The sequence below is a fragment of the Ascaphus truei genome (genome assembly GCF_040206685.1).
Source record: "Ascaphus truei isolate aAscTru1 chromosome 12 unlocalized genomic scaffold, aAscTru1.hap1 SUPER_12_unloc_6, whole genome shotgun sequence".
NCBI classification, from domain to species: Eukaryota; Metazoa; Chordata; class Amphibia; order Anura; family Ascaphidae; genus Ascaphus; species Ascaphus truei.
This window is the reverse complement of record NW_027453842.1, coordinates 412,516-435,490: the sequence shown is the minus strand read 5'-3', so window position 1 is coordinate 435,490 and position 22,975 is coordinate 412,516. Positions and strand designations below refer to the sequence as shown.

Below are 22,975 nucleotides of genomic sequence, written 5' to 3'. Positions count from 1 at the left end.
TGCATGTACGACCACCTTTTCTTTCAGTTTTACTTGCTTTATGCTTTATGCTTTATCAGAGTGGGCAATCATAAATGACAACATAGAAGAGGATTAAAGAATCTTCTTTTTTTTGCCATTTACATAGCAAGCTAAAGGAAAACATGCTAAAACCACAATGAAGATTTGAGTAACACAGTTAAAGTAAATATGAAGGAACAAGGCTTGATGTTAATATTAAAGCTATTTTAAATGCCTTAAGCATAGAATAAAATATTCCAACACATTTGAACTTTGCAACTCACTCAAAAAATCATGTCTTTTGATCAATTTTAAACAGAGGGTTCAGGGCTCTACGGATTTAAAGAATTTATTATATCAAATACACAACATTTCAACCATCAAAAAGTGGTCTTTCTCAAGTGAGAAAGACCACTTTTTGATGGTTGAAACGTTGTGTATTTGATTTAATAAATTCTTTAAATCCGTAGAGCCCTGAACCCTCTGTTTTTTTTGCTGACTTTGGAGTCTGTCATTCACAGGGACTCCCCTGGATCAAGAGCACCAGTAACAACAAGTATCAGTTAGAGTTTTCAGTTTTTGGTGTGCAGCATTTATCTTGTTTTTTCTGCTTTTGATCAATTTTGACATACAAAGGGTGGAGGGATACCAACATTGATCTCTTGGGTATCTAGAGGGAACTATCAATATGCAGACTATGGCAAAAGTATCAACAAAATAAACATGTCCAAGAATTAGGTATTCAATATTGTTAATCTGCAAGACAAAAACATACAGAACCCCTATAAGATCATATTGTAACCCCCCAAAAAATTAAATCTTATTTTAATATAAAATGTTCTGTCTCTGAATTTAATATCAAAGTACAAAGTACATTTGTTCTTAATGCGAATCATTCTGTTTCACAAAAGATTCCATAAAGTTTACATTTGATTAATTTCTTAATTTTCTGTAAACTTCAGGAAGTTACAGTACAATTATTACAGTATATTAATGACCATTTTTCAGTAAAATTCAAGCTAAGTTGTTTATTTCTTCAACAGGTTTATAAAGCCCTGCTTATCTTTGTGAATGATAACAATAAAACATTACAAATGCTTTTTCATAACAAAAAGCTATTTGTGCTGAAGTGTGATAAGCAGTTGAACTATAACATTGATTATTCCCATTATATTTAAACAATATAGTTTTGGCATACTGTAAATAATGTACACATCTTAATACATGCAGTACTTAGCACAGTCCTTAAGATTAATTCAAATATTATCTGTAATTATAAAGTGGAAGAATTCCCTCACTCTCACACTAAAGTGCTCATTATCCTTTGTCACCTTAAATTATTTCTGTAGGGGTAAGCCGTTTCTCCTCTATTTTATGTTGTGCAAAGTATTGCACACAAATGACCTCTTAGCACTATGTTGCAGCATAGAGATACTTATCAATAGAAGACAATGCATTTATTGAAATGGAGTTCTTTATTAAATGTTTTACAGCCAGCAGCACCCTAAAATGTATAACTTGGATAATGTTTGAAGAATTCAGAGTGTTTTCTTCTTTAGTGTGCCACATATTCCAGTAAGTAAAGATTGCTTTGCCAAGCAGATACAAACAAAATGCAAAGTGCAGTGAAGTTTTTAATAACACGTTACCACTGAAAAAGTCAACATAGTCAGCAGGATTTGAACCTGCGCGGGGAAACCCCAATGGATTTCAAGTCCATCGCCTTAACCACTCGGCCATGACTACATAGCTGGTAGTACTGAATACAGTCACACAGATGGCTCTTGAGCGGATCTGGGTAACACTCACTAATGAATGATGACCAATATGAACTAAATAACCATGAGAACATTTTCATAAAGAGAAATACATGACTTGTTTGTACACATTGTTTAAACAACATTATCTTTGTAAAATGTTGCTTCTATTGGGTTTTTGAAAAATGACGAGAAATACTTTGTGTTAACCACATTCAATGTACAGTATGAAACAGATCTGAGGCAGAAAAAAAGAAAAGGGGTTAAAAGGAGTAATGGGAAAATGATCTAACTTGGATGTCAGAGATTAAAAGAGCAGAGTTGGAGGGCAATTGGGGCAAGAAGAAGATGGATCATTACAGGAACATGCTTCAGTGGCGTAATCGGTTAGCGCACGGTACTTATATGTCAGTATATGCTAAGCTATACCGAGGTTGTGAGTTCAAGCCTCACCTGAAGCAAACCCTTTTTTTGTTTCATCAACCAATAGCATTGTTTGAATGTATACAATGTTAAATAAAAGGCCTATGGATGTAAATTGTAAAATGTAATCTTTTACATTAAAAACAACATTTCCGCATTTTGCTATTTGGCTTACATTGGAGCGCATGTAAAGCAGTCAAATTCAATAGGTGTCTCAATGTGGGCAAGAAGATATTGGTAATTGATGATGTATGATTTAAAAAAATAAAAAAATGAGAGCTGTCCAAGCAAATTGTTCCTTTTTTCAAACCAAAATACACCAGTGGAGCCAATGCTACCCATTATTTGAATCTAGAGGATACATATATTTCCAGATGTCCAGTATATATCCTAAAAAGGCAATCTTTAATGAGCATCCTGTCTATCTGTACTAAGTAAGGGTCAGCCTATCCCCCCTTCTTAACCCAACTATTCACCTCTCACATTCGTATCTTGCTCACCATATGTAAACCACTTCTCACCTATCTCATAATCTGTTGTTATTACATTTCCTCCACCTACCCCCTGAGAATGATTAATAAATACAAAACCTCATTAAGAGTTAAAATTCACCCTAGCAAAGTCACATTCTGCCTTTCAATCAAGCCTGAAATATTTTTTCAAACACAATTTGCACCTGAATGGCGGTGGTGGAACAAAAGCTTTCTACGTTTTGTTTTTAAATCCAAACAAGTATAAATCCCTCTTAAGAGTTAATCCTCACTGTAGCACAACCCCATGCTATTTCACCAGAGTCTTCAATTGAATAAATTCTCTTATTGCTATAGGCGAGTGGATCTTGTATGTGGTAGAAACCAAGAGTGCTGAAAGAAGTTTTGCATGTACGACCACCTTTTCTTTCAGTTTTACTTGCTTTATGCTTTATGCTTTATCAGAGTGGGCAATCATAAATGACAACATAGAAGAGGAATAAAGAATCTTCTTTTTTTGCCAATTACATAGCAAGCTAAAGGAAAACATGCTAAAACCACATTGAAGATTTGAGTAACACAGTTAAAGTAAATATGAAGGAACAAGGCTTGATGTTAATATTAAAGATATTTTAAATGCCTTAAGCATAGAATAAAATATTCCAACACATTTGAACTTTGCAACTCACTCAAAAAATCATGTCTTTTGATCAATTTTAAACAGAGGGTTCAGGGCTCTACGGATTTAAAAAATTTATTATATCAAATACACAACGTTTCAACCATCAAAAAGTGGTCTTTCTCAAGTGAGAAAGACCACTTTTTGGTGGTTGAAACGTTGTGTATTTGATTTAATAAATTCTTTAAATCCATAGAGCCCTGAACCCTCTGTTTTTTTTTTGCTGACTTTGGAGTCTGTCATTCACAGGGACTCCCCTGGATCAAGAGCACCAGTAACAACAAGTATCAGTTAGAGTTTTCAGTTTTTGGTGTGCAGCATTTATCTTGTTTTTTTCTGCTTTTGATCAATTTTGACATACAAAGGTTGGAGGGATACCAACATTGATCTCTTGGGTATCTAGAGGGAACTATCAATATGCTGACTATGGCAAAAGTATCAACAAAATAAACATGTCCAAGAATTAGGTATTCAATATTGTTAATCTGCAAGACAAAAACATACAGAACCCCTATAAGATCATATTGAACCCCCCAAAAAATTAAATCTGATTTTAATATAAAATGTTCTGTCTCTGAATTTAATATCAAAGTACAAAGTACATTTGTTCTTAATGCGAATCATTCTGTTTCACAAAAGATTCCATAAAGTTTACATTTGATTAATTTCTTAATTTTCTGTAAACTTCAGGAAGTTACAGTACAATTATTACAGTATATTAATGACAATTTTTCAGTAAAATTCAAGCTAAGTTGTTTATTTCTTCAACAGGTTTATAAAGCCCTGCTTATCTTTGTGAATGATAACAATAAAACATTACAAATGTTTTTTCATAACAAAAAGCTTTTTGTGCTGAAGTGTGATAAGCAGTTGAACTATAACATTGATTATTCCCATTATATTTAAACAATATAGTTTTGGCATACTGTAAATAATGTACACATCTTAATACATGCAGTACTTAGCACAGTCCTTAAGAAGAATTCAAATATTATCTGTAATTATAAAGTGGAAGAATTCCCTCACTCTCACACTAAAGTGCTCATTATCCTTTGTCACCTTAAATTATTTCTGTAGGGGTAAGCCGTTTCTCCTCTATTTTATGTTGTGCAAAGTATTGCACACAAATGACCTCTTAGCACTATGTTGCAGCATAGAGATACTTATCAATAGAAGACAATGCATTTATTGAAATGGAGTTCTTTATTAAATGTTTTACAGCCAGCAGCACCCTAAAATGTATAACTTGGAAAATGTTTGAAGAATTCAGAGTGTTTTCTTCTTTAGTGTGCCACATATTCCAGTAAGTAAAGATTGCTTTGCCAAGCAGATACAAACAAAATGCAAAGTGCAGTAAAGTTTTTAATAACACGTTACCACTGAAAAAGTCAACGTAGTCAGCAGGATTTGAACCTGCGCGGGGAAACCCCAATGGATTTCTAGTCCATCGCCTTAACCACTCGGCCATGACTACATAGCTGGTAGTACTGAATACAGTCACACAGATGGCTCTTGAGCGGATCTGGGTAACACTCACTAATGAATGATGACCAATATGAACTAAATAACCATGAGAACATTTTCATAAAGAGAAATACATGACTTGTTTGTACACATTGTTTAAACAACATTATCTTTGTAAAATGTTGCTTCTATTGGGTTTTTGAAAAATGACGAGAAATACTTTGTGTTAACCACATTCAATGTACAGTATGAAACAGATCTGAGGCAGAAAAAAAGAAAAGGGGTTAAAAGGAGTAATGGGAAAATGATCTAACTTGGATGTCAGAGATTAAAAGAGCAGAGTTGGAGGGCAATTGGGGCAAGAAGAAGATGGATCATTACAGGAACATGCTCCAGTGGTGTAATTGGTTAGCGCACGGTACTTATATGTCAGTATATGCTAAGCTATACCGAGGTTGTGAGTTCAAGCCTCACCTGAAGCAAACCCTTTTTTTGTTTCATCAACCAATAGCATTGTTTGAATGTATACAATGTTAAATAAAAGGCCTATGGATGTAAATTGTAAAATGTAATCTTTTACATTAAAAACAACATTTCCGCATTTTGCTATTTGGCTTACATTGGAGCGCATGTAAAGCAGTCAAATTCAATAGGTGTCTCAATGTGGGCAAGAAGATATTGGTAATTGATGATGTATGATTTAAAAAAATAAAAAAATGAGAGCTGTCCAAGCAAATTGTTCCTTTTTTCAAACCAAAATACACCAGTGGAGCCAATGCTACCCATTATTTGGATCTAGAGGATACATATATTTCCAGATGTACAGTATATATCCTAAAAAGGCAATCTTTAATGAGCATCCTGTCTATCTGTACTAAGTAGGGATCAGCCTATCCCCCCTTCTTAACCCAACTATTCAACTCTCACATTCGTATCTTGCTCACCATATGTAAACCACTTCTCACCTCTCTCGTAATCTGTTGTTATTACATTTCCTCCACCTACCCCCTGAGAATGATTAATAAACAAATCTAAACTCAATACAAAACCTCATTAAGAGTTAAAATTCACCCTAGCAAAGTCACATTCTGCCTTTCAATCAAGCCTGAAATATTTTTTCAAACACAATTTGCACCTGAATGGCGGTGGTGGAACAAAAGCTTTCTACGTTTTGTTTTTAAATCCAAACAAGTATAAATCCCTCTTAAGAGTTAATCCTCACTGTAGCACAACCCCATGCTATTTCACCAGAGTCTTCAATTGAATAAATTCTCTTATTGCTATAGGCGAGTGGATCTTGTATGTGGTAGAAACCAAGAGTGCTGAAAGAAGTTTTGCATGTACGACCACCTTTTCTTTCAGTTTTACTTGCTTTATGCTTTATGCTTTATCAGAGTGGGCAATCATAAATGACAACATAGAAGAGGAATAAAGAATCTTCTTTTTTTTGCCAATTACATAGCAAGCTAAAGGAAAACATGCTAAAACCACATTGAAGATTTGAGTAACACAGTTAAAGTAAATATGAAGGAACAAGGCTTGATGTTAATATTAAAGATATTTTAAATGCCTTAAGCATAGAATAAAATATTCCAACACATTTGAACTTTGCAACTCACTCAAAAAATCATGTCTTTTGATCAATTTTAAACAGAGGGTTCAGGGCTCTACGGATTTAAAGAATTTATTATATCAAATACACAACGTTTCAACCATCAAAAAGTGGTCTTTCTCAAGTGAGAAAGACCACTTTTTGATGGTTGAAACGTTGTGTATTTGATTTAATAAATTCTTTAAATCCGTAGAGCCCTGAACCCTCTGTTTTTTTTGCTGACTTTGGAGTCTGTCATTCACAGGGACTCCCCTGGATCAAGAGCACCAGTAACAGCAAGTATCAGTTAGAGTTTTCAGTTTTTGGTGTGCAGCATTTATCTTGTTTTTTTCTGCTTTTGATCAATTTTGACATACAAAGGGTGGAGGGATACCAACATTGATCTCTTGGGTATCTAGAAGGAACTATAAATATGCAGACTATGGCAAAAGTATCAACAAAATAAACATGTCCAAGAATTAGGTATTCAATATTGTTAATCTGCAAGACAAAAACATACAGAACCCCTATAAGATCATATTGAACCCCCCAAAAAATTAAATCTTATTTTAATATAAAATGTTCTGTCTCTGAATTTAATATCAAAGTACAAAGTACATTTGTTCTTAATGCGAATCATTCTGTTTCACAAATTATTCCATAAAGTTTACATTTGATTAATTTCTTAATTTTCTGTAAACTTCAGGAAGTTACAGTACAATTATTACAGTATATTAATGACCATTTTTCAGTAAAATTCAAGCTAAGTTGTTTATTTCTTCAACAGGTTTAGAAAGCCCTGCTTATCTTTTGTGAATGATAACAATAAAACATTACAAATGCTTTTTCATAACAAAAAGCTATGTGTGCTGAAGTGTGATAAGCAGTTGAACTATAACATTGATTATTTCCATTATATTTAAACAATATAGTTTTGGCAGACTGTAAAGAATGTACACATCTCAATACATGCAGTACTTAGCACAGTCCTTAAGAAGAATTCAAATATTATCTGTAATTATAAAGTGGAAGAATTCCCTCACTCTCACACTAAAGTGCTCATTATCCGTTGTCACCTTAAGTTATTTCTGTAAGGGTAAGCCGTTTCTCCTCTATTTTATGTTGTGCAAAGTATTGCACACAAATGACCTCTTAGCACTATGTTGCAGCATAGAGATACTTATCAATAGAAGACAATGCATTTATTGAAATGGAGTTCTTTATTAAATGTTTTACAGCCAGCAGCACCCTAAAATGTATAACTTGGATAATGTTTGAAGAATTCAGAGTGTTTTCTTCTTTAGTGTGCCACATATTCCAGTAAGTAAAGATTGCTTTGCCAAGCAGATACAAACAAAATGCAAAGTGCAGTGAAGTTTTTAATAACACGTTACCACTGAAAAAGTCAACGTAGTCAGCAGGATTTGAACCTGCGAGGGGAAACCCCAATGGATTTCTAGTCCATCGCCTTAACCACTCGGCCATGACTACATAGCTGGTAGTGTATAGTCACACAGATGGCTCTTGAGCGGATATGGGTAACACTCACTAATGAATGATGACCAATATGAACTAAATAACCATGAGAACATTTTCATAAAGTGAAATACATGACTTGTTTGTACACATTGTTTAAACAACATTATCTTTGTAAAATGTTGCTTCTATTGGGTTTTTGAAAAATGACGAGAAATACTTTTTGTTAACCACATTCAATGTACAGTATGAAACAGATCTGAGGCAGAAAAAAAGAAAAGGGGTTAAAAGGAGTAATGGGAAAATGATCTAACTTGGATGTCAGAGATTAAAAGAGCAGAGTTGGAGGGCAATTGGGGCAAGAAGAAGATGGATTATTACAGGAACATGCTCCAGTGGCGTAATCGGTTAGCGCACAGTACTTATATGTCAGTATATGCTAAGCTATGCCGAGGTTGTGAGTTCAAGCCTCACCTGAAGCAAACCCTTTTTTTGTTTCATCAACCAATAGCATTGTTTGAATGTATACAATGTTAAATAAAAGGCCTATGGATGTAAATTGTAAAATGTAATCTTTTACATTAAAAACAACATTTCCGCATTTTGCTATTTGGCTTACATTGGAGCGCATGTAAAGCAGTCAAATTCAATAGGTGTCTCAATGTGGGCAAGAAGATATTGGTAATTGATGATGTATGATTTAAAAAAATAAAAAAATGAGAGCTGTCCAAGCAAATTCTTCCTTTTTTCAAACCAAAATACACCAGTGGAGCCAATGCTACCCATTATTTGGGTCTAGAGGATACATATATTTCCAGATGTATATATCCTAAAAAGGCAATCTTTAATGAGCATCCTGTCTATCTGTACTAAGTAAGGGTCAGCTTATCCCCCCTTCTTAACCCAACTATTCACCTCTCACATTCGTATCTTGCTCACCATATGTAAACCACTTCTCACCTATCTCATAATCTGTTGTTATTACATTTCCTCCACCTACCCCCTGAGAATGATTAATAAACAAATCTAAACTCAATACAAAACCTCATTAAGAGTTAAAATTCACCCTAGCAAAGTCACATTCTGCCTTTCAATCAAGCCTGAAATATTTTTTCAAACACAATTTGCACCTGAATGGCGGTGGTGGAACAAAAGCTTTCTACGTTTTGTTTTTAAATCCAAACAAGTATAAATCCCTCTTAAGAGTTAATCCTCACTGTAGCACAACCCCATGCTATTTCACCAGAGTCTTCAATTGAATAAATTATCTTATTGCTATAGGCGAGTGGATCTTGTATGTGGTAGAAACCAAGAGTGCTGAAAGAAGTTTTGCATGTACGACCACCTTTTCTTTCAGTTTTACTTGCTTTATGCTTTATGCTTTATCAGAGTGGGCAATCATAAATGACAACATAGAAGAGGAATAAAGAATCTTCTTTTTTTTGCCAATTACATAGCAAGCTAAAGGAAAACATGCTAAAACCACATTGAAGATTTGAGTAACACAGTTAAAGTAAATATGAAGGAACAAGGCTTGATGTTAATATTAAAGATATTTTAAATGCCTTAAGCATAGAATAAAATATTCCAACACATTTGAACTTTGCAACTCACTCAAAAAATCATGTCTTTTGATCAATTTTAAACAGAGGGTTCAGGGCTCTACGGATTTAAAGAATGTATTATATCAAATACACAACGTTTCAACCATCAAAAAGTGGTCTTTCTCAAGTGAGAAAGACCACTTTTTGATGGTTGAAACGTTGTGTATTTGATTTAATAAGTTCTTTAAATCCGTAGAGCCCTGAACCCTCTGTTTTTTTTTGCTGACTTTGGAGTCTGTCATTCACAGGGACTCCCCTGGATCAAGAGCACCAGTAACAACAAGTATCAGTTAGAGTTTTCAGTTTTTGGTGTGCAGCATTTATCTTGTTTTTTTCTGCTTTTGATCAATTTTGACATACAAAGGGTGGAGGGATACCAACATTGATCTCTTGGGTATCTAGAAGGAACTATCAATATGCAGACTATGGCAAAAGTATCAACAAAATAAACATGTCCAAGAATTAGGTATTCAATATTGTTAATCTGCAAGACAAAAACATACAGAACCCCTATAAGATCATATTGAACCCCCCAAAAAATTAAATCTTATTTTAATATAAAATGTTCTGTCTCTGAATTTAATATCAAAGTACAAAGTACATTTGTTCTTAATGCGAATCATTCTGTTTCACAAATTATTCCATAAAGTTTACATTTGATTAATTTCTTAATTTTCTGTAAACTTCAGGAAGTTACAGTACAATTATTACAGTATATTAATGACCATTTTTCAGTAAAATTCAAGCTAAGTTGTTTATTTCTTCAACAGGTTTAGAAAGCCCTGCTTATCTTTTGTGAATGATAACAATAAAACATTACAAATGCTTTTTCATAACAAAAAGCTATGTGTGCTGAAGTGTGATAAGCAGTTGAACTATAACATTGATTATTTCCATTATATTTAAACAATATAGTTTTGGCAGACTGTAAAGAATGTACACATCTCAATACATGCAGTACTTAGCACAGTCCTTAAGAAGAATTCAAATATTATCTGTAATTATAAAGTGGAAGAATTCCCTCACTCTCACACTAAAGTGCTCATTATCCGTTGTCACCTTAAGTTATTTCTGTAGGGGTAAGCCGTTTCTCCTCTATTTTATGTTGTGCAAAGTATTGCACACAAATGACCTCTTAGCACTATGTTGCAGCATAGAGATACTTATCAATAGAAGACAATGCATTTATTGAAATGGAGTTCTTTATTAAATGTTTTACAGCCAGCAGCACCCTTAAATGTATAATTTGGAAAATGTTTGAAGAATTCAGAGTGTTTTCTTCTTTAGTGTGCCACTTATTCCAGTAAGTAAAGATTGCTTTGCCAAGCAGATACAAACAAAATGCAAAGTGCAGTGAAGTTTTTAATAACACGTTACCACTGAAAAAGTCAACGTAGTCAGCAGGATTTGAACCTGCGCGGGGAAACCACAATGGATTTCTAGTCCATCGCCTTAACCACTCGGCCATGACTACATAGCTGGTAGTACTGAATACAGTCACACAGATGGCTCTTGTGCGGATATGGGTAACACTCACAAATGAATGATGACCAATATGAACTAAATAACCAGGAGAACATTTTCATAAAGTGAAATACATGACTTGTTTGTACACATTGTTTAAACAACATTATCTTTGTAAAATGTTGCTTCTATTGGGTTTTTGAAAAATGACGAGAAATACTTTGTGTTAACCACATTCAATGTACAGTATGAAACAGATCTGAGGCAGAAAAAAAGAAAAGGGGTTAAAAGGAGTAATGGGAACATGATCTAACTTGGATGTCAGAGATTAAAAGAGCACGGTTAGCGCACGGTACTTATATGTCAGTATATGCTAAGCTATGCCGAGGTTGTGAGTTCAAGCCTCACCTGAAGCAAACCCTTTTTTTGTTTCATCAACCAATAGCATTGTTTGAATGTATACAATGTTAAATAAAAGGCCTATGGATGTAAATTGTAAAATGTAATCTTTTACATTAAAAACAACATTTCCGCATTTTGCTATTTGGCTTACATTGGAGCGCATGTAAAGCAGTCAAATTCAATAGGTGTCTCAATGTGGGCAAGAAGATATTGGTAATTGATGATGTATGATTTAAAAAAATAAAAAAATGAGAGCTGTCCAAGCAAATTCTTCCTTTTTTCAAACCAAAATACACCAGTGGAGCCAATGCTACCCATTATTTGGGTCTAGAGGATACATATATTTCCAGATGTATATATCCTAAAAAGGCAATCTTTAATGAGCATCCTGTCTATCTGTACTAAGTAGGGGTCAGCCTATCCCCCCTTCTTAACCCAACTATTCACCTCTCACATTCGTATCTTGCTCACCATATGTAAACCACTTCTCACCTATCTCATAATCTGTTGTTATTACATTTCCTCCACCTACCCCCTGAGAATGATTAATAAATACAAAACCTCATTAAGAGTTAAAATTCACCCTAGCAAAGTCACATTCTGCCTTTCAATCAAGCCTGAAATATTTTTTCAAACACAATTTGCACCTGAATGGCGGTGGTGGAACAAAAGCTTTCTACGTTTTGTTTTTAAATCCAAACAAGTATAAATCCCTCTTAAGAGTTAATCCTCACTGTAGCACAACCCCATGCTATTTCACCAGAGTCTTCAATTGAATAAATTCTCTTATTGCTATAGGCGAGTGGATCTTGTATGTGGTAGAAACCAAGAGTGCTGAAAGAAGTTTTGCATGTACGACCACCTTTTCTTTCAGTTTTACTTGCTTTATGCTTTATGCTTTATCAGAGTGGGCAATCATAAATGACAACATAGAAGAGGAATAAAGAATCTTCTTTTTTTTGCCAATTACATAGCAAGCTAAAGGAAAACATGCTAAAACCACATTGAAGATTTGAGTAACACAGTTAAAGTAAATATGAAGGAACAAGGCTTGATGTTAATATTAAAGATATTTTAAATGCCTTAAGCATAGAATAAAATATTCCAACACATTTGAACTTTGCAACTCACTCAAAAAATCATGTCTTTTGATCAATTTTAAACAGAGGGTTCAGGGCTCTACGGATTTAAAGAATTTATTATATCAAATACACAACGTTTCAACCATCAAAAAGTGGTCTTTCTCAAGTGAGAAAGACCACTTTTTGATGGTTGAAACGTTGTGTATTTGATTTAATAAATTCTTTAAATCCGTAGAGCCCTGAACCCTCTGTTTTTTTTGCTGACTTTGGAGTCTGTCATTCACAGGGACTCCCCTGGATCAAGAGCACCAGTAACAGCAAGTATCAGTTAGAGTTTTCAGTTTTTGGTGTGCAGCATTTATCTTGTTTTTTTCTGCTTTTGATCAATTTTGACATACAAAGGGTGGAGGGATACCAACATTGATCTCTTGGGTATCTAGAAGGAACTATAAATATGCAGACTATGGCAAAAGTATCAACAAAATATACATGTCCAAGAATTAGGTATTCAATATTGTTAATCTGCAAGACAAAAACATACAGAACCCGTATAAGATCATATTGAACCCCCAAAAAAATTAAATCTTATTTTAATATAAAATGTTCTGTCTCTGAATTTAATATCAAAGTACAAAGTACATTTGTTCTTAATGCGAATCATTCTGTTTCACAAATTATTCCATAAAGTTTACATTTGATTAATTTCTTAATTTTCTGTAAACTTCAGGAAGTTACAGTACAATTATTACAGTATATTAATGACCATTTTTCAGTAAAATTCAAGCTAAGTTGTTTATTTCTTCAACAGGTTTAGAAAGCCCTGCTTATCTTTTGTGAATGATAACAATAAAACATTACAAATGCTTTTTCATAACAAAAAGCTATGTGTGCTGAAGTGTGATAAGCAGTTGAACTATAACATTGATTATTTCCATTATATTTAAACAATATAGTTTTGGCAGACTGTAAAGAATGTACACATCTCAATACATGCAGTACTTAGCACAGTCCTTAAGAAGAATTCAAATATTATCTGTAATTATAAAGTGGAAGAATTCCCTCACTCTCACACTAAAGTGCTCATTATCCGTTGTCACCTTAAGTTATTTCTGTAAGGGTAAGCCGTTTCTCCTCTATTTTATGTTGTGCAAAGTATTGCACACAAATGACCTCTTAGCACTATGTTGCAGCATAGAGATACTTATCAATAGAAGACAATGCATTTATTGAAATGGAGTTCTTTATTAAATGTTTTACAGCCAGAAGCACCCTAAAATGTATAACTTGGATAATGTTTGAAGAATTCAGAGTGTTTTCTTCTTTAGTGTGCCACATATTCCAGTAAGTAAAGATTGCTTTGCCAAGCAGATACAAACAAAATGCAAAGTGCAGTGAAGTTTTTAATAACACGTTACCACTGAAAAAGTCAACGTAGTCAGCAGGATTTGAACCTGCGAGGGGAAACCCCAATGGATTTCTAGTCCATCGCCTTAACCACTCGGCCATGACTACTGGTAGTACTGAATACAGTCACACAGATGGCTCTTGAGCGGATCTGGGTAACACTCACTAATGAATGATGACCAATATGAACTAAATAACCATGAGAACATTTTCATAAAGAGAAATACATGACTTGTTTGTACACATTGTTTAAACAACATTATCTTTGTAAAATGTTGCTTCTATTGGGTTTTTGAAAAATGACGAGAAATACTTTTTGTTAACCACATTCAATGTACAGTATGAAACAGATCTGAGGCAGAAAAAAAGAAAAGGGGTTAAAAGGAGTAATGGGAAAATGATCTAACTTGGATGTCAGAGATTAAAAGAGCAGAGTTGGAGGGCAATTGGGGCAAGAAGAAGATAGATCATTACAGGAACATGCTCCAGTGGCGTAATCGGATAGCGCACAGTACTTATATGTCAGTATATGCTAAGCTATGCCGAGGTTGTGAGTTCAAGCCTCACCTGAAGCAAACCCTTTTTTTGTTTCATCAACCAATAGCATTGTTTGAATATATACAATGTTAAATAAAAGGCCTATGGATGTAAATTGTAAAATGTAATCTTTTACATTAAAAACAACATTTCCGCATTTTGCTATTTGGCTTACATTGGAGCGCATGTAAAGCAGTCAAATTCAATAGGTGTCTCAATGTGGGCAAGAAGATATTGGTAATTGATGATGTATGATTTAAAAAAATAAAAAAATGAGAGCTGTCCAAGCAAATTCTTCCTTTTTTCAAACCAAAATACACCAGTGGAGCCAATGCTACCCATTATTTGGTCTAGAGGATACATATATTTCCAGATGTATATATCCTAAAAAGGCAATCTTTAATGAGCATCCTGTCTATCTGTACTAAGTAGGGGTCAGCCTATCCCCCCTTCTTAACCCAACTATTCACCTCTCACATTCGTATCTTGCTCACCATATGTAAACCACTTCTCACCTCTCTCATAATCTGTTGTTATTACATTTCCTCCACCTACCCCCTGAGAATGATTAATAAACAAATCTAAACTCAATACAAAACCTCATTAAGAGTTAAAATTCACCCTAGCAAAGTCACATTCTACCTTTCAATCAAGCCTGAAATATTTTTTCAAACACAATTTGCACCTGAATGGCGGTGGTGGAACAAAAGCTTTCTACGTTTTGTTTTTAAATCCAAACAAGTATAAATCCCTCTTAAGAGTTAATCCTCACTGTAGCACAACCCCATGCTATTTCACCAGAATCTTTAATTGAATAAATTCTCTTATTGCTATAAGCGAGTGGATCTTGTATGTGGTAGAAACCAAGAGTGCTGAAAGAAGTTTTGCATGTACGACCACATTTTCTTTCAGATTTACTTGCTTTATGCTTTATGCTTTATCAGAGTGGGCAATCATAAATGACAACATAGAAGAGGAATAAAGAATCTTCTTTTTTTTGCCAATTACATAGCAAGCTAAAGGAAAACATGCTAAAACCACATTGAAGATTTGAGTAACACAGTTAAAGTAAATATGAAGGAACAAGGCTTGATGTTAATATTAAAGATATTTTAAATGCCTTAAGCATAGAATAAAATATTCCAACACATTTGAACTTTGCAACTCACTCAAAAAATCATGTCTTTTGATCAATTTTAAACAGAGGGTTCAGGGCTCTACGGATTTAAAGAATTTATTATATCAAATACACAATGTTTCAACCATCAAAAAGTGGTCTTTCTCACTTGAGAAAGACCACTTTTTGATGGTTGAAACGTTGTGTATTTGATATAATAAATTCTTTAAATCCGTAGAGCCCCGAACCCTCTGTTTTTTTTGTTGCTGACTTTGGAGTCTGTCATTCACAGGGACTCCCCTGGATCAAGAGCACCAGTAACAACAAGTATCAGTTAGAGTTTTCAGTTTTTGGTGTGCAGCATTTATCTTGTTTTTTTTCTGCTTTTGATCAATTTTGACATACAAAGGTTGGAGGGATACCAACATTGATCTCTTGGGTATCTAGAGGGAACTATCAATATGCAGACTATGGCAAAAGTATCAACAAAATAAACATGTCCAAGAATTAGGTATTCAATATTGTTAATCTGCAAGACAAAAACATACAGAACCCCTAAAAGATCATATTGAACCCCCCCAAAAAATAAATCTGATTTTAATATAAAATGTTCTGTCTCTGAATTTAATATCAAAGTACAAAGTACATTTGTTCTTAATGCGAATCATTCTGTTTCACAAATTATTCCATAAAGTTTACATTTGATTAATTTCTTAATTTTCTGTAAACTTCAGGAAGTTACAGTACAATTATTACAGTACAATAATGACCATTTTTCAGTAAAATTCAAGCTAAGTTGTTTATTTCTTCAACAGGTTTAGAAAGCCCTGCTTATCTTTTGTGAATGATAACAATAAAACATTACAAATGCTTTTTCATAACAAAAAGCTATTTGTGCTGAAGTGTAATAAGCAGTTGAACTATAACATTGATTATTCCCATTATATTTAAACAATATAGTTTTGGCAGACTGTAAAGAATGTACACATCTCAATACATGCAGTACTTAGCACAGTCCTTAAGAAGAATTCAAATATTATCTGTAATTATAAAGTGGAAGAATTCCCTCACTCTCACACTATAGTGCTCATTATCCTTTGTCACCTTAAGTTATTTCTGTAGGGGTAAGCCGTTTCTCCTCTATTTTATGTTGTGCAAAGTATTGCACACAAATGACCTCTTAGCACTATGTTGCAGCATAGAGATACTTATCAATAGAAGACAATGCATTTATTGAAATGGAGTTCTTTATTAAATGTTTTACAGCCAGCAGCACCCTAAAATGTATAACTTGGAAAATGTTTGAAGAATTCAGAGTGTTTTCTTCTTTAGTGTGCCACATATTCCAGTAAGTAAAGATTGCTTTGCCAAGCAGATACAAACAAAATGCAAAGTGCAGTGAAGTTTTTAATAACACGTTACCACTGAAAAAGTCAACGTAGTCAGCAGGATTTGAACCAGCGCGGGGAAACCCCAAAGGATTTCTAGTCCATCGCCTTAACCACTCGGCCATGACTACATAGCTGGTAGTACTGAATACAGTCACACAGATGGCTCTTGAGCGGATCTGGGTAACACTCACTAATGAATTATGACCAATATGAACTAAATAACCATGAGAACATTTTCATAAAGAGAAATACATGACTTGTTTGTACACATTGTTTAAACAACATTATCTTTGTAAAATGTTGCTTCTATTGGGTTTTTGAAAAATGACGAGAAATACTTTTTATTAACCACATTCAATGTACAGTATGAAACAGATCTGAGGCAGAAAAAAAGAAAAGGGGTTAAAAGGAGTAATGGGAAAATGATCTAACTTGGATGTCAGAGATTAAAAGAGCAGAGTTGGAGGGCAATTGGGGCAAGAAGAAGATGAATCATTACAGGAACATGCTCCAGTGGCGTAATCGGTTAGCGCACGGTACTTATATGTCAGTATATGCTAAGCTATGCCGAGGTTGTGAGTTCAAGCCTCACCTGAAGCAAACCCTTTTTTTGTTTCATCAACCAATAGCATTGTTTGAATGTATACAATGTTAAATAAAAGGCCTATGGATGTAAATTGTAAAATGTAATCTTTTACATTAAAAACAACATTTCCGCATTTTGCTATTTGGCTTACATTGGAGCGCATGTAAAGCAGTCAAATTCAATAGGTGTCTCAATGTGGGCAAGAAGATATTGGTAATTGATGATGTATGATTTAAAAAAATAAAAAAATGAGAGCTGTCCAAGCAAATTGTTCCTTTTTTCAAACCAAAATACACCAGTGGAGCCAAAGCTACCCATTATTTGGGTCTAGAGGATACATATATTTCCAGATGTATATATCCTAAAAAGGCAATCTTTAATGAGCATCCTGTCTATCTGTACTAAGTAGGGGTCAGCCTATCCCCCCTTCTTAACCCAACTATTCACCTCTCACATTCGTATCTTGCTCACCATATGTAAACCACTTCTCACCTCTCTCATAATCTGTTGTTATTACATTTCCTCCACCTACCCCCTGAGAATGATCTAAACTCAAACAAATCTAAACTCAATACAAAACCTCATTAAGAGTTAAAATTCACCCTAGCAAAGTCACATTCTACCTTTCAATCAAGCCTGAAATATTTTTTCAAACACAATTTGCACCTGAATGGCGGTGGTGGAACAAAAGCTTTCAACATTTTGTTTTTAAATCCAAACAAGTATAAATCCCTCTTAAGAGTTAATCCTCACTGTAGCACAACCCCATGCTATTTCACCAGAGTCTTCAATTGAATAAATTCTCTTATTGCTATAGGCGAGTGGATCTTGTATGTGGTAGAAACCAAGAGTGCTGAAAGAAGTTTTGCATGTACGACCACCTTTTCTTTCAGATTTACTTGCTTTATGCTTTATGCTTTATCAGAGTGGGCAATCATAAATGACAACATAGAAGAGGAATAAAGAATCTTCTTTTTTTTGCCAATTACATAGCAAGCTAAATGAAAACATGCTAAAACCACAATGAAGATTTGAGTAACACAGTTAAAGTAAATATGAAGGAACAAGGCTTGATGTTAATTTTAAAGATATTTTAAATGCCTTAAGCATAGAATAAAATATTCCAACACATTTGAACTTTGCAACTCACTCAAAAAATCATTTCTTTTGATCAATTTTAAACAGAGGGTTCAGGGCTCTACGGATTTAAAGAATTTATTATATCAAATACACAACGTTTCAACCATCAAAAAGTGGTCTTTCTCACTTGAGAAAGACCACTTTTTGATGGTTGAAACGTTGTGTATTTGATTTAATAAATTCTTTAAATCCGTAGAGCCCTGAACCCTATGTTTTTTTTTGCTGACTTTGGAGTCTGTCATTCACAGGGACTCCCCTGGATCAAGAGCACCAGTAACAACAAGTATAAGTTAGAGTTTTCAGTTTTTGCTGTGCAGCATTTATCTTGTTTTTTTCTGCTTTTGATCAATATTGACATACAAAGGGTGGAGGGATACCAACATTGATCTCTTGGGTATCTAGAGGGAACTATCAATATGCAGACTATGGCAAAACTATCAACAAAATAAACATGTCCAAGAATTAGGTATTCAATTTTGTTAATCTGCAAGACAAAAACATACAGAACCCCTAAAAGATCATATTGAACCCCCCAAAAAATTAAATCTGATTTTAATATAAAATGTTCTGTCTCTGAATTTAATATCAAAGTACAAAGTACATTTGTTCTTAATGCGAATCATTCTTTTTCACAAAAGATTCCATAAAGTTTACATTTGATTAATTTCTTAATTTTCTGTAAACTTCAGGAAGTTACAGTACAATTATTACAGTACATTAATGACCATTTTTCAGTAAAATTCAAGCTAAGTTGTTTATTTCTTCAACAGGTTTAGAAAGCCCTGCTTATCTTTTGTGAATGATAACAATAAAACATTACAAATGCTTTTTCATAACAAAAAGCTATTTGTGCTGAAGTGTGATAAGCAGTTGAACTATAACATTGATTATTCCCATTATATTTAAACAATATAGTTTTGGCAGACTGTAAAGAATGTACACATCTCAATACATGCAGTACTTAGCACAGTCCTTAAGAAGAATTCAAATATTATCTGTAATTATAAAGTGGAAGAATTCCCTCACTCTCACACTAAAGTGCTCATTATCCTTTGTCACCTTAAGTTATTTCTGTAGGGGTAAGCCGTTTCTCCTCTATTTTATGTTGTGCAAAGTATTGCACACAAATGACCTCTTAGCACTATGTTGCAGCATAGAGATACTCATCAATAGAAGACAATGCATTTATTGAAATGGAGTTCTTTATTAAATGTTTTACAGCCAGCAGCACCCTAAAATGTATAACTTGGAAAATGTTTGAAGAATTCAGAGTGTTTTCTTCTTTAGTGTGCCACATATTCCAGTAAGTAAAGATTGCTTTGCCAAGCAGATACAAACAAAATGCAAAGTGCAGTGAAGTTTTTAATAACACGTTACCACTGAAAAAGTCAACGTAGTCAGCAGGATTTGAACCTGCGCGGGGAAACCCCAATGGATTTCTAGTCCATCGCCTTAACCACTCGGCCATGACTACATAGCTGGTAGTACTGAATACAGTCACACAGATGGCTCTTGAGCGGATCTGGGTAACACTCACTAATGAATTATGACCAATATGAACTAAATAACCATGAGAACATTTTCATAAAGAGAAATACATGACTTGTTTGTACACATTGTTTAAACAACATTATCTTTGTAAAATGTTGCTTCTATTGGGTTTTTGAAAAATGACGAGAAATACTTTTTATTAACCACATTCAATGTACAGTATGAAACAGATCTGAGGCAGAAAAAAAGAAAAGGGGTTAAAAGGAGTAATGGGAAAATGATCTAACTTGGATGTCAGAGATTAAAAGAGCAGAGTTGGAGGGCAATTGGGGCAAGAAAAAGATGGATCATTACAGGAACATGCTCCAGTGGCGTAATCGGTTAGCGCACGGTACTTATATGTCAGTATATGCTAAGCTATGCCGAGGTTGTGAGTTCAAGCCTCACCTGAAGCAAACCCTTTTTTTGTTTCATCAACCAATAGCATTGTTTGAATGTATACAATGTTAAATAAAAGGCCTATGGATGTAAATTGTAAAATGTAATCTTTTACATTAAAAACAACATTTCCGCATTTTGCTATTTGGCTTACATTGGAGCGCATGTAAAGCAGTCAAATTCAATAGGTGTCTCAATGTGGGCAAGAAGATATTGGTAATTGATGATGTATGATTTAAAAAAATAAAAAAATGAGAGCTGTCCAAGCAAATTCTTCCTTTTTTCAAACCAAAATACACCAGTGGAGCCAATGCTACCCATTATTTGGGTCTAGAGGATACATATATTTCCAGATGTATATATCCTAAAAATGCAATCTTTAATGAGCATCCTGTCTATCTGTACTAAGTAGGGGTCAGCCTATCCCCCCTTCTTAACCCAACTATTCACCTCTCACATTCGTATCTTGCTCACCATATGTAAACCACTTCTCACCTATCTCATAATCTGTTGTTATTACATTTCCTCCACCTACCCCCTGAGAATGATTAATAAACAAATCTAAACTCAATACAAAACCCCATTAAGAGTTAAAATTCACCCTAGCAAAGTCACATTCCACCTTTCAATCAAGCCTGAAATATTTTTTCAAACACAATTTGCACCTGAATGGCGGTGGTGGAACAAAAGCTTTCTACGTTTTGTTTTTAAATCCAAACAAGTATAAATCCCTCTTAAGAGTTAATCCTCACTGTAGCACAACCCCATGCTATTTCACCAGAGTCTTCAATTGAATAAATTCTCTTATTGCTATAGGCGAGTGGATCTTGTATGTGGTAGAAACCAAGAGTGCTGAAAGAAGTTTTGCATGTACAACCACCTTTTCTTTCAGTTTTACTTGCTTTATGCTTTATGCTTTATCAGAGTGGGCAATCATAAATGACAACATAGAAGAGGAATAAAGAATCTTCTTTTTTTTGCCAATTACATAGCAAGCTAAATGAAAACATGCTAAAACCACATTGAAGATTTGAGTAACACAGTTAAAGTAAATATGAAGGAACAAAGCTTGATGTTAATATTAAAGATATTTTAAATGCCTTAAGCATAGAATAAAATATTCCAACACATTTGAACTTTGCAACTCACTCAAAAAATCATGTCTTTTGATCAATTTTAAACAGAGGGTTCAGGGCTCTACGGATTTAAAGAATTTATTATATCAAATACACAACGTTCAACCATCAAAAAGTGGTCTTTCTCAAGTGAGAAAGACCACATTTTGATGGTTGAAACGTTGTGTATTTGTTTTAATAAATTCTTTAAATCCGTAGAGCCCTGAACCCTCTGGTTTTTTTGCTGACTTTGGAGTCTGTCATTCACAGGGACTCCCCTGGATCAAGAGCACCAGTAACAACAAGTATCAGTTACAGTTTTCAGTTTTTGGTGTGCAGCATTTATCTTGTTTTTTTTCTGCTTTTGATCAATTTTGACATACAAAGGTTGGAGGGATACCAACATTGATCTCTTGGGTATCTAGAGGGAACTATCAATATGCAGACTATGGCAAAAGTATCAACAAAATAAACATGTCCAAGAATTAGGTATTCAATATTGTTAATCTGCAAGACAAAAACATACAGAACCCCTAAAAGATCATATTGAACCCCCCAAAAAAATAAATCTGATTTTAATATAAAATGTTCTGTCTCTGAATTTAATATCAAAGTACAAAGTACATTTGTTCTTAATGCGAATCATTCTGTTTCACAAAAGATTCCATAAAGTTTACATTTGATTAATTTCTTAATTTTCTGTAAACTTCAGGAAGTTAAAAGCAAAGTCACATTCTACCTTTCAATCAAGCCTGAAATATTTTTTCAAACACAATTTGCACCTGAATGGCGGTGGTGGAACAAAAGCTTTCTACGTTTTGTTTTTAAATCCAAACAAGTATAAATCCCTCTTAAGAGTTAATCCTCATTGTAGCACAAACCCCATGCTATCTCACCAGAGTCTTCAATTGAATAAATTCTCTTATTGCTATAGGCGAGTGGATCTTGTATGTGGTAGAAACCAAGAGTGCTGAAAGAAGTTTTGCATGTACGAACACCTTTTCTTTCAGTTTTACTTGCTTTATGCTTTATGCTTTATCAGAGTGGGCAATCATAAATGACAACATAGAAGAGGAATAAAGAATCTTCTTTTTTTTGCCAATTACATAGCAAGCTAAAGGAAAACATGCTAAAACCACATTGAAGATTTGAGTAACACAATTAAAGTAAATATGAAGGAACAAGGCTTGATGTTAATATTAAAGATATTTTAAATGCCTTAAGCATAGAATAAAATATTCCAACACATTTGAACTTTGCAACTCACTCAAAAAATCATGTCTTTTGATCAATTTTAAACAGAGGGTTCAGGGCTCTACGGATTTAAAGAATTTATTATATCAA

The 22,975-nt window shown here is 34.0% G+C and overlaps 10 non-coding genes across 10 annotated transcripts; 3 read left to right on the top strand and 7 right to left on the bottom strand.

The window, feature by feature from the left end:
- Positions 1-1,664: 1,664 nt before the first annotated feature.
- Positions 1,665-1,746, bottom strand: TRNAS-UGA (transfer RNA serine (anticodon UGA)). Its single transcript has one exon. It is a non-coding gene; the product is annotated as a tRNA-Ser (tRNA).
- A 379-nt stretch (positions 1,747-2,125) lies between these two features.
- On the top strand, positions 2,126-2,218 carry TRNAI-UAU (transfer RNA isoleucine (anticodon UAU)). The gene is given in 2 exon segments: positions 2,126-2,163; positions 2,183-2,218. It is a non-coding gene; the product is annotated as a tRNA-Ile (tRNA).
- Positions 2,219-4,721: 2,503 nt separating this feature from the next.
- On the bottom strand, positions 4,722-4,803 carry TRNAS-AGA (transfer RNA serine (anticodon AGA)). Its single transcript has one exon. It is a non-coding gene; the product is annotated as a tRNA-Ser (tRNA).
- A 2,990-nt stretch (positions 4,804-7,793) lies between these two features.
- On the bottom strand, positions 7,794-7,875 carry TRNAS-AGA (transfer RNA serine (anticodon AGA)). Its single transcript has one exon. It is a non-coding gene; the product is annotated as a tRNA-Ser (tRNA).
- Positions 7,876-10,856: 2,981 nt separating this feature from the next.
- TRNAS-AGA (transfer RNA serine (anticodon AGA)) lies at positions 10,857-10,938 on the bottom strand. The gene has a single exon. It is a non-coding gene; the product is annotated as a tRNA-Ser (tRNA).
- Positions 10,939-13,842: 2,904 nt separating this feature from the next.
- Positions 13,843-13,924, bottom strand: TRNAS-AGA (transfer RNA serine (anticodon AGA)). The gene has a single exon. It is a non-coding gene; the product is annotated as a tRNA-Ser (tRNA).
- Positions 13,925-16,907: 2,983 nt separating this feature from the next.
- Positions 16,908-16,989, bottom strand: TRNAS-AGA (transfer RNA serine (anticodon AGA)). The gene has a single exon. It is a non-coding gene; the product is annotated as a tRNA-Ser (tRNA).
- A 379-nt stretch (positions 16,990-17,368) lies between these two features.
- Positions 17,369-17,461, top strand: TRNAI-UAU (transfer RNA isoleucine (anticodon UAU)). Its single transcript is given in 2 exon segments — positions 17,369-17,406; positions 17,426-17,461. It is a non-coding gene; the product is annotated as a tRNA-Ile (tRNA).
- A 2,518-nt stretch (positions 17,462-19,979) lies between these two features.
- Positions 19,980-20,061, bottom strand: TRNAS-AGA (transfer RNA serine (anticodon AGA)). The gene has a single exon. It is a non-coding gene; the product is annotated as a tRNA-Ser (tRNA).
- A 379-nt stretch (positions 20,062-20,440) lies between these two features.
- Positions 20,441-20,533, top strand: TRNAI-UAU (transfer RNA isoleucine (anticodon UAU)). Its single transcript is given in 2 exon segments — positions 20,441-20,478; positions 20,498-20,533. It is a non-coding gene; the product is annotated as a tRNA-Ile (tRNA).
- The last annotated feature ends 2,442 nt before the right edge of the window (positions 20,534-22,975 follow it).